The sequence below is a fragment of the Glossina fuscipes genome, unplaced genomic scaffold (assembly GCF_014805625.2).
Source record: "Glossina fuscipes isolate IAEA_lab_2018 unplaced genomic scaffold, Yale_Gfus_2 26, whole genome shotgun sequence".
NCBI lineage: Eukaryota > Metazoa > Arthropoda > Insecta > Diptera > Glossinidae > Glossina > Glossina fuscipes.
The window spans coordinates 1,193,223-1,209,957 of NW_023998421.1; the positions used below are offsets into that span (position 1 = coordinate 1,193,223).

General features: G+C 32.9%; 1 protein-coding gene across 2 annotated transcripts in view; it reads left to right on the top strand.

Annotated features, from left to right (window-relative positions):
• Positions 1 to 16,735, top strand: part of LOC119635341 (protein bunched, class 2/F/G isoform) — a 218,325-nt gene that overhangs the window by 162,745 nt on the left and 38,845 nt on the right. The window lies entirely within an intron of this gene.

Genomic DNA, 16,735 nt, shown 5'->3' on the forward strand with positions numbered 1-16,735 from the left:
GAAAACTTACGCAACACAAGTATGTCGCCCTTCTTTCCTTCAGGGAAGTAGAAGTTACTTTTCAAAAACTTTTGCAAATGACATTATCATGGGCTAAGCACCTAAAAATATACTTTGAAAATAATATTATTTCAAGTGGATGGTTATATACACCACGCCAACCTTTTTCTAAAGTAATCCATAATGACGGAACTGGAAGCTGCATGGTTTCATCCGCGAGCGCCTGAAATTTCCAAAATTTTCTCCCTCATCATCTTGACATGAAGCCGGCATTAAAATTTCAACGTGTAACTTGATATCAAAAGTTACGAGGAATCCAAAGAAAGTCTGCTAATAATAGACCTTATAACAGCAAAAACCCAACAGACTCCCACGGTAACCACTGAGTTAAACTTGACAGTTTCGCTAGACAAATCCGATATACCTACTGAACATAGTATTTTTGGTCCAGTCCGTAATAAACGTATCACGAGTGATTAGAGTTATGGAACATATTTCAGACAGTTTTCTACGGGACAAATGTACCATGTGAAAAGAGAGTTAGTTGACACCTTGTATGTAAATTGTGTGTTTTGTACATTTTCTAACCCATCTGCAATAATTGTTTCGCCTAAACGAGCTATCAACATGAACTTGCGTTTTCTCGCTAAAGATGATTTTGTTCGAAAAATTAGCATCAATGTGTTCCACGATCTATTCAAGGAGCTCTAAAAGCTGTGTACAGCTCTATGTTTAAAAGCATTACCGGACGATTGAGTGAATTTGGAAGCATCCTAACTTCACGAGTATGTAAGGTCACCGAGGTAAATACACCACAGCGATGTACGTTGTGTTCGAATTTATCCAAAATAAAGACAAGGTTTTTAAAGTCCATTTCCGCATCTTCGACCTGAACGTTAATAGGCTTTAGTATTAAAGTTTTCACATTCGAGTTTCTTCTACTTTACATCTACGAAGTGAATTTTTTTTCTTCAATTTGCCTTCATGCGATCAATTAATTTGCGAATAAAATTCTCTAAAATATGCTTGCATAACAAATCGCAACTTCAATTAAGTAAAGTATTCTCTGGCGTTACGCATTCTTGTGCAAGTCTATTTTTATTGAAGTACAGCAACAACAACATTATTTAAGCTAAATATAGAACATTCTCGATTGATTCGTTTTGCACAATTGAATTCGCTTAACACCAGCCATCATAACACAGAAATATCGATGGAAGGAAGCATTTGTGCAACAAATTTGATATCAAAACAAACAATTAAAAAAAAAAAAAAGAAGAAAAAAAGTCAACGCAAAGTCCACACACAAAGGAAACCGATCATCAGCATACATGATGATGACCATCCGCCAACAAATTTAATTTACAGACTGTGATAGAAAAAATGTACACGTTCCCAAGTGCTATAACAATAAATGCAAGTAAGTAGGTTTTTTAAGTGCATATAAAAAATGCATCTTTGAAAGCTTTGATTCTGCAAAAGTCGCAATACATTTTGAAATATATCGTATCGTAGAAAGTGATGTAACTAGAAGACATAGTTAACTGCCGCATGTATCCAATTTCATACTATGGAGGCTTCTATTTAAAGAGGATGGTTGTTCAACTGCTTTTATTGAATCTGAATGCGTTTATTGAGAGCCTCTTTTTTCCACATATCGAACCGAGTTCGATTCCATTCCATTTTCTGTTTTCGTATTTTCTGTTACTTTGGGAAAAATGTGACATAAATGAATTTTTTTTCGGTAACTAATTCATCGCATACTGTAGTTGCGTTTTACGCTAAAATCCAGAAAAGAAACATTGGCGCTTGTCTGATAATCGACGGCAACCATGTTAAGAGCATCAAACTGCGATTCATATATATTTCTTACAAGCGGCCTTACGACGAAGTACACTCTTACCCCGGTTATTGAAATGTTCATTATTTCGATTTTGGACTTTTTCCCTACATTCATGGACGCGAAAATTAATTAACTGACATAAATAAAATTTTCTATAATGTCTCCATTCATTATAATCTTAACATAATGAAATGACGACATTTGGTTTTTAACACTATCTATCTATGGTTTGTTGTATGTTATTACAGTTTTCTAGAACACTTACTTAATTAATCGCTTCTGCAAACGAGCGATGAAAATATCGCGAAAGTGGCAAAAAATGTAAATTAAAATTTGACCTTTCATTAGCGAAGCTTGTGCGTGCCTTTACGTTAATTGACGCCAAGACTTATTACCGGCAATAATTCATGCGAATGCAACATAATTACATTGGTATCTCATTGAATAAATGCCATCCGCTATATGAAAACCAGTTGGCTTCGAACAGGATATGAAAACAAAAAAAATCAAAAAAGCCCTGTTTAGGTTAGGGCGAATTTTTGATGCAATTCACCGTAAGTCCTCGGACAAGTTGCGATGATATTTGTTTATTTCCGCATGTGCAGTAAATACGGTTTATACCAATGAGTAAAATGATTGAGGGAAATTGGAAAGTGAGAAGAGCATAATAAAATCGACGTGAAATATGCGATAGAAGCCCGATCACTGAGCTCACGCTATAATTAATAAAAAATGTTTGACATGATATTTGAAAATCAGTATGCATTTATTATTCTTTGTTGGTGGAAAGTATTCTGTTGGATGCCGGTCACCGAATCTGTGCGACGATATTGACAAATTGTTTATCAAATTTTATCCTAATAGTCAGCGATGTATTTTTTTTAATCCTCCTGGTCGGATAGTGGATATTTTCAAACTTGATCTATGGCTGTGCTAGTTTGCGCCGCCGTAAGCAAGGAAACGGACCGAGTGGTAAACAAATGAATGTGTAAGTCAAATATAGGCGTACACCCGGCATATGCATACATTTTCGGTGCAGTCTTTTCAAATTTGATTGACTTTTGCCACCACAAACTCTCCAAGCACTGGAGAAATGGGCAAAGAGCCACATTTACCGGCTCGTGATATCGTCGAGCCCAAATAATACAACTTGCTCGCACATAGCAATGCAAAGGACTGTCTTCATTACCAAATCTTGTCGCTCTCGCGGTGATTTACGCATTAAAATTGGCCCCTTACGAAAAAAGTTTGCCCACCGCTGATGTAGATTGACATTTTACGCTCATTGAGAATAATAATATGCGTATCTTCTGGATATTTCAAACCGTAGGAAATACCCTGTAGTGCCGGGTATGAAGACTATATTTTCTTTTCATTATATGTGCATGTCCAGTGACTTAGATGAAAAATTTAGTGCTTACTTCGGTTATGTCTGCTATGAACTTTCTTTTGCTCGCATGGTGATAAATTTAAGATAAATACCCACTCTTTCTTTCTTTTTTACCAAGTTTAGTAATTTAGGCCAATATTATGTTTCGGTTTTACTTCAAGTTGTGAACCATTATTATTGTCTAGGATTTGTGCTAGAAAACAATGCATTTTTCTTTTCCATCATACCTTTTCATTTTCTTTTCTTGCCTTATATGGTGAGAATATCTTGTCTATTGAAGTGGAAAGAAAAAAAGCGCACAAGCTTTGCGAAAGTTGTTTACGATATTCTTTGAAATGTTTGCTAACAATTTACTTGTTGTTATCTTAACCAAGTAAGTCTTTATAGATAATGTCCATTCAAGAGAGATTGGTTTGTGTGGTTGTCTTTGCTTTAACTATTGTTGCGAAGTGATAGTTTTCTATAGTTTCTTAATCCAACTTAATAACTAATGGTGACAGCGGCATAAGAAAAAACGAAACTTCCATCAAGAACTGGAAATGTTTACCTCTTCAAAGTGAAAACTCTTTTTTTTCTTTTCCTTTTTTTTTATTCGCATTTTCGATAAGCATAAATTTTCATAAATTATTGTGAAAGTATCTCTGATGTTTGATTTTAACAAATAATTGATAGTTTTCATAGATTTTTCTCTTTACAAACTTTTTTTTTTTTTCACAGAAAACTAAAACAAGAAATTTATAAATACTTGGTAACAATAAAATGTACATTGTTTGTATGGATGTCTTTAATTTCTCCTAAAAATTTCACTGTCACCGGAATAAATGCATAAAGTCGCTCCCCCTATAACAGAAAAGTTGTAGCGGCAAGTCTTAGATAAACATCAAGCAGACTTTACCTAGGAACTATGAAAACGTGCCTAGAATGTAATGTGCTTTCTCTACGTTTTACTTTAAATTACAAGCATAACTAAAGAAATGAAAAGGATTTTTCTGTTGAGACAACCCTTCGCCTAAAGCAAATATAAATAGGTAATCATGTTCATCAATTTCCAATTTTCAAAATCAATTTATACTTACGTAAATATCGTTGACTGAATGAATTGCTAGTGAACAATTTGTGCTAGTGAACAATTTTTGTGTATCATGTCTTTCAAGACATGATAACCAACATAAATTTCATTTTAATTTTTATTTATATATTTCACTTTTGAACGCTCCAACGGAACGATAGGCGGATCTTGATCTGAAAGTTTGACACGCTTTATTTGTTTAGGGCAAAACCAGCTAACATCCGTCGTAAGCTAAAAATTTGATTTTTATAGCTACTAACGAAGGATGAAAGTATATTTATTTTGTTATTAAGTTACAACAGCCAGAAAGAAGCTTCAGAGACCCTGCAAAATATATATATATTCTTGATCAGCAATTCTGAGTCAGTCTGGCTGTATGTCCGTCTTTGTAATGTTTGTTGTAAATATTTTTCCGGCCGTAAAAACGAAGTTATCAGCTTCAAATTTAGCAGACCTGTAAGCAGGTAGGTGTTGAAAGAGTCAAATCGAAGCAGAAACATGAGAAGGCTTCGCCTGTTCTAAACGGTCCTAATCGGTGTCTTTTCAAAGGTCACTGCAAACTGTAGGAAATAAAGCTGTAAAAATCGCTAAGTATGTTCTGTGGACGATGGTGTAGTCACGCCTACGCAATAAATGTCATCGTTTCTGTCAATACCTCTAAAAAGATCGAAAACAAGCTTCAAAAGCTCTCATAAGGTATTCGACCAAGCAATGTCGATATGCGGCTAAGCATGTCTAATCTGTCCAACTGTTTGCCTGTATAGTATTTGTACTATTGCCTTAAAATTTTGTAAAGAATTTGAAAAGCAGGTCAAAGGACACGCCTGTCATACAACATAAACCGAAAACGCATGTGCCGCTTGTGTTTTTTGCTTATTACTCACAATCTACGCATACCACCAAATAGAAGGAAGCTGCCACGCGCACCCAATATTTTGGAGAATGGAAATTTAGGCCTTTTTCTTTTTTTAGAATAGAGAATGGTGCGACCGAATATAATTTTCTCACTTTTTTCTACATTTTGTAGCTTTCTAGTAATCGTAGGTATATTATATGACAGCAAACACAAGCAACGCATATATATTTTCAAATTTAATGTGCGGACACAAATGAAGCCCTCTCAATTATTTTAGCCTTGTATATCGACTTTGACACATTTGGAAAAGTTCTAATAGCAGACATGGCTCAAACACACGCACTGCTCAATAATATTCTTTAGGAAAATCGGTGGAGAGTAGTGCCAAAAAAAAAAAAAAAAAAAAAAATTATGCAAGAAAATTCTGTGCATTACCTATTATTTCTAATGTTGTTTTCTAGATAATAGTCTTGCATTAGGTTAGGTTTAATTAAAATGAAACGCAAATTATTTATTCCGTTGAGAGCACGCGTTAAACTCATGCAAAATGTTTTGTTTATAACTTAAAAGAAAATATGACCTCGATTTATAAGAAACAATGCAAGACATAATAGCGCCAGCAATGAAAGCAAATAAAAATTCTGATAATTTCTGATTTATTTCTAAGTTCACACATATATATATATATATATATGTAAACTTTATAGTTTACTTTGCCCAGAAACCATGGTCTGCTTGGATTTGTAAGATAAGGCCCTTTGTACAATTCATATATACTCATATTTCTTTGTTTTTATAATATTGAACAATTATTTAATATTTAAAAAAAAAAAGAAGCAAACAAATAAAAAAAAAATGAAAATAACAACCGATAAGAAGCAATAAATAAATATTTACGTAAATAATACAAATTCTCAAGCTTTTTTGTGAGAACTTATCACACACAGCAACATGTTTACCTATTGCTAGATCTAGTAAAGCTTAACGTAAAAATGGAATTTGAAAAAAAAGAAAAACATTAGAAGGTACTATAACTAACACATTGACTAACATCTGTACGTACGTTTTGCTGCACTAAGACCTGTTGGACTGTTCCAATTCAGTCTTTCGAAAATTTGACTAAAGACTCATTATAATAGTGCAGTAAGTGCTGCAGCAACCTTCTTCACCACAGAAAAATTCTAAGATTAAACGGCCGGGAGTGCATTATGTATGTCCCTCCGTCCGTTTCTTAATTTTACAACTAGTTCTTTAGAACTTAAGCCCCCCTATAATGTCGAGTTTTGTTTTACATTTTAAATTTCGTTGCTTAGCAGATTCTCTTTAAAGAGCAGTTAAAGTGGTTCAAGAGCTTTTATGTTAAGCAAATTTAAAAAAATAAAAATTTTTATAATAACCTTTCCGCCACATTAGTATTCATACAGATATGAATCCGTGTTATATCTATGATATGCTAGGATGAATTTGTAGAAAAAATTATGCTTGTTTGTACTATGCCTACTCCTTGCTATTAAACCCGTACACTTATTTCTTTGTTTGTTTTTTTCTAAAAACTTTTCCATTAAGTGAGCAATTTGCAGCATAAACGTTACTATATGACTGTAATTGTAGAATAGAATCTTCTACACCGCCCCTTGTATATTCTCATGCCTTTCTCTGAGATGCAAGAAAATCAGGCAGACACCTCGCTACCAAAAAAGCAAGTAATTTGTCAAATGAAATTTTATAATCAACAAACAGCTCGGCACATTTTGTAAGGCCACTCTAGCAACAGAGCGGGTTCTCGACCATTCGTTTTTTTTTTTCGTAATTTTCGAACAAAATAAGAATATGGCGATACCAGAGACATTTACCGGACCTCTCCGGTAAGCCAAGGGTTAGCCGGCGCGACTCTAATAAAAAAAAATCTTTCCTATTTTACGGCTAAATAAGTACATAAATAGTATCAGTTTAGCCAACACAAAAAATGACTTTCCGAATGCCTTCAAATTCTCTGTTTAGGATGTCGTCATATATACACAACGTGACGGTTTACGTAGGATTTTGTTGAGTTCATATATAATGATAATAATTATTTGACTATAAAAACTGACGTTATATTTATGTTATAATGGTATAGAATAGTATCCGTAGTCAATAATGACAATTGATCTCAATCGATTCGTAATCACATTACTTAATGAGTAGTGATCAACGTTACATGGCTTTGAGTGCATCGTTCAGTAAACTTTAACAAGAAGACGTCTTCTTTCTTCTTAAATATTTTTGAGACAAAAGAAACCTAGAAGCAAAAGCAAATAGTAACGAAGCAATGTACTGCTACTCTATACATTTCCAGCGAGTTTAGTGTCAGCATCCAAAAACTCCCTCTAGAATGGATTATGCTATTTAATCCTCTAACTAGAGATGGAAATTTTGAAATCAAAGTTTATTTTTTTATAGGTCCCTTAGCAAGGCAGTTCGTTTACAAATAAACTATTGAACTTTTATTAGAGAAGTTCCTAGACTTGCGAATATTAGTCCATTTTCGACGCGTTAGCTAAAGAACTTTGAATAATTTGAGATTTCACGGGATAGAACAGTTTGAGAAACAGAGGCATTAATATTCCCGAAATATGATCAGATTTTCATAAGTGCTTTGTAGAGTAATTGATGCACACATCAGGCTCCAAGCCTATGATAGGACATGTATATATATTCTCTGACGCTATATCTCCTTCTGAGATGAGCGTGTAAAGTACTTGAAATTAAATTCTCACGTTTTTTTCATTAAACCTTAATTATTAATGACTTTTGCCTTATATAAATATATATATATATTAATAATTATTATTATAAATTGCATCGTATGATCGTGACGTCAATCAAAAACTGATGATGATGCTGCATCTGACACATTACTATAATTTATTATTGTCAGCAATTATAACAGTTGTCGCATCTAAATTTTCTTAACAGCTAGAGAGTCTTAGATGAGGCAGAAAATTCACGATGAAATTAAATTTTTCCGCTGCTTTCCAAATTTTTAATAATATGCTTTTAATTTCGTTTTTAATTTCTGACGAATGTATTTTAAAAGGGTGATCTTGCATATCTGTCAAGTCAGACTAAGACAATTCTTGACTAAAGAATTTTTTGTCCCACTAAAATTAGTCCAAATTATTTTCTCAGATTCAAATTGACGAAGCTGAGTTCCCGTCACTTCACTTTGTATATTTTGAAACTAGACAAACCCTTTCTACGCAAAGTGTGCCTTTACACACACATTTTTAATGTTTTATAATGAAAATTGGTTCATAATAGCCATTTGATATAAAAATTAACTGTATCAAATTTGGACATTGTAGGTATATTTTTTAGAAGCGGACCCATATCGCAAAAAAAAAAATCTGATTATACTCTACACTACTTATGGTATAAAGGTATATGCAAGATCTAAAACGACTTGGGATAGATCCACCTTCTCGATTCAGAATCACTTCCTGTAGCGATCTAAGCTTGTCTGTCTGTCTGCCTCGTTTTCTTGTGGTTCACCTATAAAACACTGTTTTGCGAGAAATTTTGATGAACTTTGATATATATTGGCGTGTTTTGGTCCAAGGAAGGAACTCTCTTAAAGGTGGTATAGATCGGATCAGTTTTTCTACCAGGTTCCATAGGACGCCTTATTTCGAAAACTTGTTATATGAATTTATATTTAATGGTGACCCGTGGCCACGATAGAAGGAGAATAATAACTCCTCTCGTTTTAGGAATTGTAATAACCTAGAGGATGGTGTAGGCTATGCTTAATGATCGGTTTATACATCTCTTTAGTTATGAAATTTTTAAGCACCACCTTATTCTTTACAGATTGGAACGGTCATTATAAAATAAAAGTTTCCTCTATGTTATAAACAATTCATGCAGTGGAATTGTTTTTTTTTTTTAAATGCGTACGCATTTATATTAGAAATGACTCAATTAACATAAATTGTTTTATAAAATTGTTTATTTGTATAATTTTTCTTTTTTTTCGTTTGCTCTCTCTTTCTAAATTTGGCGTGTGTGGGGTCAGTTTTCAGAATTTTATACTGCTACACTACAACATAGAGCGGTCGAGCAGTAGCGTGGTAGCATACTATCAGTAATTTATGCTACATGTTGCGAAATTATGCATTAAGCACTTAAGACACATATATATATAATTGGATACGAAACGCAGGCGGTAGAATTAATATAAAATTTTATACAGACAGAATTCGTATAACGCGGTAAACAGTGCATGGAAGAGAAAATTTATATACTTCACTTTTTAAAAACATTTTTTATCACAAAGATTTCATAAACTAGGCGTGATTGATGAAAGCACTATCAACATTGACGCAGAGCTAGTTTAACATAGAAGAAAAGAGTTTTTTTTTTTTTCAATTTGATTAAAGTAAAAAAAAAAAAAAGTAAATGACATTAATAGCGAGTTGTCCAGTTGAAGTCTATACTATCAACGATCATGCATTAGAATCTCGTTCTTATTGACATTATTCGGAAAACCTAGTTAAAGTTTTTGAATTTTAAGGATAGAGATGCTTGAGTAAATCAAAGCTTTTGAGTTTAAAAAATATGTTAATTCATCAGGAAGTTTTATTTTAAAATCTTAGTCAAGCGATTTCCACTATTTCACTTAAGCCAGCGCGCTCGTGTATTTTGCCTTTTGGCCTTTAAAAAATATAACGTTCACTGTTTTTCAAGTGCGCAACCCAAAACGATCATAACTTTCTTGGCTTCCTGTCTTCCTTTTGCTTCCTTTGGAAGATCATGAACGGTCCTTTGAATTTAGAAGCAAAGTGATGACGCCACGTCTCCCTACATTACCTCATACTAAATAAAAAAGTTTCTCTTTATTGCGGCTAAACAACACCAAGAATAGCTCCGAGTCAACAATACATTGATGTTCTTCTTCCCCTATCAGTAAGCCCAGCATCCATATGGAAGACAGCTTTCCCATGTATAAGTAGTGAAACACGCTGTCTTTTGATATCCTTAGCAGCATTTCATTCAAGTGCGAAAAACAACTGACACAATTATTTTGATATATTCTCAGGCGACCACTTCATTTGATCGTCCGTTCTGTGCCGATAAATTGTTACTTTGTAGTAAGCAGAGTAGTCGTACCATTTTTCAAGCGAACGCTGAATTTGAACAACGCGCAAAAATTCTATTGTTGTATTACTTCGAAAATTACTATTACATAAAACTTTCACAGGTATTTTTTAAGGGCTGGTACTTCTTAGGTATTCTGCTGATTACGACATCCGTATACTAACACCGCGACTTTTTCACCTATGTGTTAGCAGTGCGTTCGCATAGAGACCAGGTGAAGTTGACAGCTAAGTCGAGAACAGGTGTGCACAGCTATATTAAGTCTTACCGGTTAGCGTAGTGATCAAGAGATGACAACAAACGGATAAAAATAAATAAATGAATTCAGAAACGCATATTATGTTAAATAATCAAAAATTTACTTTCAAAGATTCTTCGAACGCGTATTTTTAGATTATAACATGTACGTATGAAAGGAGAAGTAAAAGCAGACTTTACATATACATGTATGCTTTGTGGATTGCATATTTCTGGGTGCGGTTGCTACGAACAGGATACCGACTTTGATATAACTTTAATCTACGAACGATGCATGCTAAAGTTTACCTTATGTCGTTTCTTTTTTTGTTTGCAAATTAATTAGGTTAGACAGGCAATAACCGCATAATGTTTGTTTTTTTTTTTTTTTCTCCTTTTTTTCTTGTAAATAAAACGCAATTTTATAAATTATTAGTTTTCACCACTGCAGGGCTTTTTCAATAAAAGTCTCTGTCATTGACTTCTTTGAATAATTGAAAGCTCGTTTTTTTTTTTTACTAATAACCATTACTGACTGGAACTGGAAATCAATGCAAATGTGATTTATTGAAAACCATTAGCCATTATTTGAAATTATAATGCAAAGAATTTCAAAAAAAACGAAAAAAAAAAAAAAATGAAATTAAAAATACGTAGAAGAAACACAAGAAAGCCTTTGAACTCGTCGTAGGAAGAGTGACTATATAAGTTCCTACCTTAAGTGAAAAATATTGCGTTTTATTATTTATGAATAGCAGCGAATGGGTGTTGGAGAGAATCTATGAATTATAAATTGGATTTTTTTTATTTCCTTCCAATCGTGACTTTTATAATAATTTAATTAAAGCAATTTATGGATTTCAATTTTAATTAATTATTATTATACAAAGCCCGCAAAATTCTCATATAAGAGTGGCGGGTTACATTGCACTTAGTATTATTATTATTATTGTTATTATTGTTATTCAGTTCAATTTTTTTTTTTTTTTCTGCTTAATCCGCTCACGATTCTAATTATTATTTAGCATAATTTCAAATTTAAATGCAAACTGATCAGCCATTTGACGTCAAATTAATACATTCTTGTCCTATTATAGAAGTTAAGCAATTAGTTTACTTTAAAACTTGTTTTTTTTATATGAACTTTAACTAATAAACTTAATTAAATGCAAGCGATATTGAAAATTTAACGAACACCTTTGTACGATAACGATGTCTACGTAATGTACAAGCCGGTTCAGAAATGTCTGAAACAATTACGTAAACATAATGTTATGTTGAGGCGTAATTAAAGCATGACGTTTATGATAAGTTTGTTTAAACAATAAAATAATTTTGAAACCAATGCACAATATCTCAAACTTTTGAAATGTCAGAATTATGGGGGAATTGTGCTTAAAGTATTTTTTATATATATAATGAAGCAAGCCCTTTAGGTATTCGTGAATGACAGCTCTATAAAAATTATTCAGCTTTAGTAAAATAAAACGACTACTCTCAATCAATTCAACTTGGAAAAGTTGCATCGTGTTTAAAATAAGTTATATGCTTTCTAATATAATGGAACGGTGAGTGGACCAATATATTGTTTCCTTTAGCGAAATGTGGAAAATGCCCTTAAGATTGTGAATCGGTCCAGTTATCATCATTCTATTCCTCCTCATATTCATATTACACCCACGACCGCAAAGGCTTATTAAGTTTGTGCGGACATTTGCAACAGCCAGAAGGGCTTGAGGGTCAGTTATAAGCCTGACTGTCCTTCTGTCCGACTTGTCTTCTTTTTTTGAGATATTTTAATGAAATTTGGCACACTGACGAGCTGCCTCGAAATTGGTTCGAATTGCACCAATTTTTCGACCACTTCCCATATAACGTCTCATTTTGGGAAGTCGTTATGTTAATAATTGTAGGGTGATGTAGGGGTTTTATTTATAGTTTTTTTACTTGTTTTTAATTATTTTTGTTGTTTATTATTTTTAAACATCTATGGTTGCAGATAATACAAACACACAAACTCGGGTTGTATTTTTTTATTTCTTTATTATATACAACTGGGCGCAAACGTGTCCTTTCAGTTTACTAGCTGTAATCATTTGGCGGATATACGTGGATAAGCAATGCTTATATTAGCTTATTACATTTTCGACATACGCAGATGTCTCAGTCACCGAAGCATGGTTTGCAACTTGTTTGCAGTTTCTTATTTACGTATTTACCTTGAACTGTACAGTGTTCTTGTAATGTCACACTACTTTTGCGTTAGAATTTTGCTTAAAGTAGCCTTCCCTTGCGGTTAATTCTCCCCCTAATTAAATTATATTACTTATGATGTCGATACATACCACTAATCACTTTAATAGTGAGCTGTTAAGATATTTTTATTGTTATCTCCCCCCTAATGTGTCGTCGTTCTTAACAGCCCTTCAACACATTTTGAAAGAAAGAAAATAAATTTAAGTGAAATGATGTATAATTGCATTTAGTATGTTATTTACGACATATGGGGGTGAACAGCCATAAGTTTGGTTTCATCAAAACAAAAAAAAGCTCAAGTTTATCTGTTCTCACGTACGCATTAAAAACTAGGGGTTTATACATCGCTTTGTGTAAAATTTACCGGAAGTTATTACTTCAAAGGAGTTAAAAACTTACATATGAACAAGATATACCCTACACAAAATAGTTCTTTGTCATAAAATTGTCTATCTTCGTCATCCTCTTTACAAGGAGGGAACCAAAAACAAAACCAGCGTACTTTCGTCATCTCATAAATTGCTTTGGAAATGTTGCACACACGCATATACTGTTAGGCCTGAAAATGGTAATGACAGTGGAGACTACTCTCACTATGTTCGAAAATAAATTTATTTCAAAGGCAAGTACTTCATGACAGCCCGATGCTGAGTTTTTTTCCATTTCCACAAAATCATTCGCATCGACTCGTTCCAACGATTATTCAACAACCACTGAGAATTCAAACTCACTGAAATTTTGGAGATTATTTATAAATGCAATCGCAAGCATATTCTGCAACTTTTGTGGACAATTGTTGCTATGTTCCTGGACAGATCGGCACAAGGAAGTTCAATACTTAATATATGATTATGAATCCTTAACGCTTTCCAAACCTTAGTCTTATTCCGTTATAGGACTAGGACTAGGATAGTTCTGAACAAAAAGTACAGAAATTGTCAATTTTATCCAGGCAAGAAGAGAAAGAGAGTGGAAATTTACCTCTAATTTGATTATGCTTTCAAAACGAAAGTCAAATGTTTTTTGTGGTCATCACATCAGCTTCTTTGTTTATTCCATGAAAAAGCAAAAAATCCACAGTTCCATGTATTGTGTCAATTAGTAAATACATTTTACAAATTCGCATAAATAAGCAATAAAGCAGAAAGTGACAAATGTAACAAATAATTTGTACGCGTTAGCTGACAATAAAAATGTGGGCACGTGGCGAATGTGATATGAAATGCAAGTTACAAAGTTTAATGAAAACTATTTCACATATTGACTATTTAAGTCACATGTATTGACAGGTTTCCAAATGAATTAAATGAAAAATTCAATAGAACACTCTAAGCGGTTTTATTTTATGGCGGTTTAGTATTTAGATTAATAGCATTTTATATATGGTATAGTTTTTACCAATATACGTTCACGTATATTTCACACTCAAAAAGAATTAGTTTGTAAAGAAAATTTAAAAAAAAAAAAACTAAATAAATAAATAAATAAATATATATATATATATATATATATATATATAAATACGATATGTATGTAAAAAACTGCATACATTGTCTGTCAGACAAAGTAGGTCATTAGAATGCTGATTTGCTGTTGCCAAGTTATGCATGCACGAAAAAATGAATGGCGTAGTTTACTAATTGATGAAGGAAGGGGGAGAGCGAACTATGTTCAATTCATTACAGAGAAAATGAATGTCAGTATGAAATTGAGTCCGTTCTTGGAACTGTTATCCACAGTAACATTGCATTTTGGAGAAATTTATAGTCAACACACATATTTTATCATTTAGAATAGATGGACTTAGGTCTATTTCAAAATAACCGGCTTCCACAGTCAATATTCCGGGGTTCAAATGTCAGTGCTGTAAAATTTATTTTATTCGTAGCTGTAGTGAGTGCTTAGCCGGTAAAGGCATAACACAAGCCTGCGGTCACCACTTCCATATTTCATTCTCTCTTTCTTTTTCCTCACCTCTTGCTAAACGGCAATGCTTTACGGGAATAGGGGACATTTCACGAGTGATTGGTCTGAAGTCTAAACTAATCTGAAAAATCTATTCCTACGGCATTAGCGCATTTTAGTTTAACGCGAGAGACCATTGTACAAAAGTTTGTCTTAAGCTTTTTTAGTTTTATTTCCCTCAGTTATGGTTAAGTTTTTTATGTTTTTTCGTCTTTTTTTTTTTTGTTTACCTTAGGCTAAAGGACATAAAAGAAGTGCACGTCGTCCTTGCCTTACACATATTTCTCTTTCCTCCCTGCGTCGAACTTGAATAAAATATAAATTTATAAAATATTAATATAAATACTTATATGAATCTATGAATTTTATTTTCTTTTTTTTTTTTTTTCCTTTGCAAAGAGTATTTATAAAAATGTATAATATTTGCTAACCAACGACAATGCAATTTTTTTTTCCATATCTTTGGTAGGTTTAGCTAAACAATGAATGACAGACATTCATGCCATATCAAATAGACTTTGAGCAGACATTCATAGTTTATAGCGCATGTTATGAATGCGCTATGCCTGAATATATGCATATGTATAAGTGTGAGATACAGCATATTGAAGAGTACTGTTTTTAATCAAAATGTTGGCGCGCAATTTTTTTATGCATTTTATTAACCAGATACACACACGAGGCATAAACTTTGCGTATTTACTATTAAACATAACCGCGTCGTTATTGTAAAAATGATGAGAAAGTGGAGGAAAAGCGGGGTAATAGACAGCACAGAAACTTTGTGCACGTTTATATCTCTTTTCTTGCCTACCAATCAAGTAAACGAATAATATTCTGTGGCATGAGGGAGGATCATATTACGGCTGGCTGTTTATATATATATATATTCATTGCATTGTTGTTGCACACAAGTTGTATATAGAAAGCTGAGGTTTTTATGCCAAGATTATGCAAAAAAAAATATGTAGGTGAGCGCATTCTCTGATGTAGTAGTAGTTTTTTTGTTTTTGTTATTTACTATTGATGTATTTATACATATAATATTATATATGTATGTATACGAGAACATATATTTAACATATTTGCATATTAACATAGATTTCTTCAAGTATTGCAATTAGCATAATCTCTTGATTATTCGAATTATTTCATGTCTTGTTATTTTCTTTTCAATTTTTGTTTTCCCGCGCCTGATTGACGTTTTAAACAAGGCAATTAAAGATAAACATTTTGTTTGCATTTTGTTGCTTTTTCCTCTTTTTTGGCAATTACCTCAATTCATTCATATAAATGAAAAGTTTTTCCTTTCCGCAAAAGCTGGCCAAAATGTAATAATGCTCGCTTGGGCAACCAGTCAGTCACAACAGCCATCACATCACAATTGTGTGATGGTTAACTAACTGATTGCTTGGGCCCATTAAATATATGCGGAAATAATTTTTGCGAGTCGTTAAGCAGATAATTTATGAGATCATTGTTTGTTTAAGCGCAAACCAAGTAATCTTGAAACGAATTTCGGATACTACCCGGAAGGTAAACACATGGAGGAACTCGCAATTTTTTTCCTCTTTCGTTCGAATGTATTTTGCTTTTTAATGTTATTATGATCCCGGTCCCCATAACTTTCGTCCACTAATTTATAATATTATTGGAATAACATCTACAGCGTGGACCGTAGTGGTCAACTTTTCTCGGTGTTACCAAACGAACAACGGCGTTAGTTTGCCATTATATTTGGGTGTAGTGTATGAAAGTAAACATTAATCTTGTCAGCTGGGAAGGCAGAAAGGCAAAACAGCGGTACTGAATATATCAAGAGAAATCACTATTTTTTCTCATATTTGGGTCATGTACTATTATTATCCATAGAGATTATCAGAGATTATAAGAAGATTGATTAGCGTAAGATATTTCCTTGTGTCGAATTATTCATTTTAAATAAATATTCAACTTCAAGTTATGTTTACTCGAAATTCC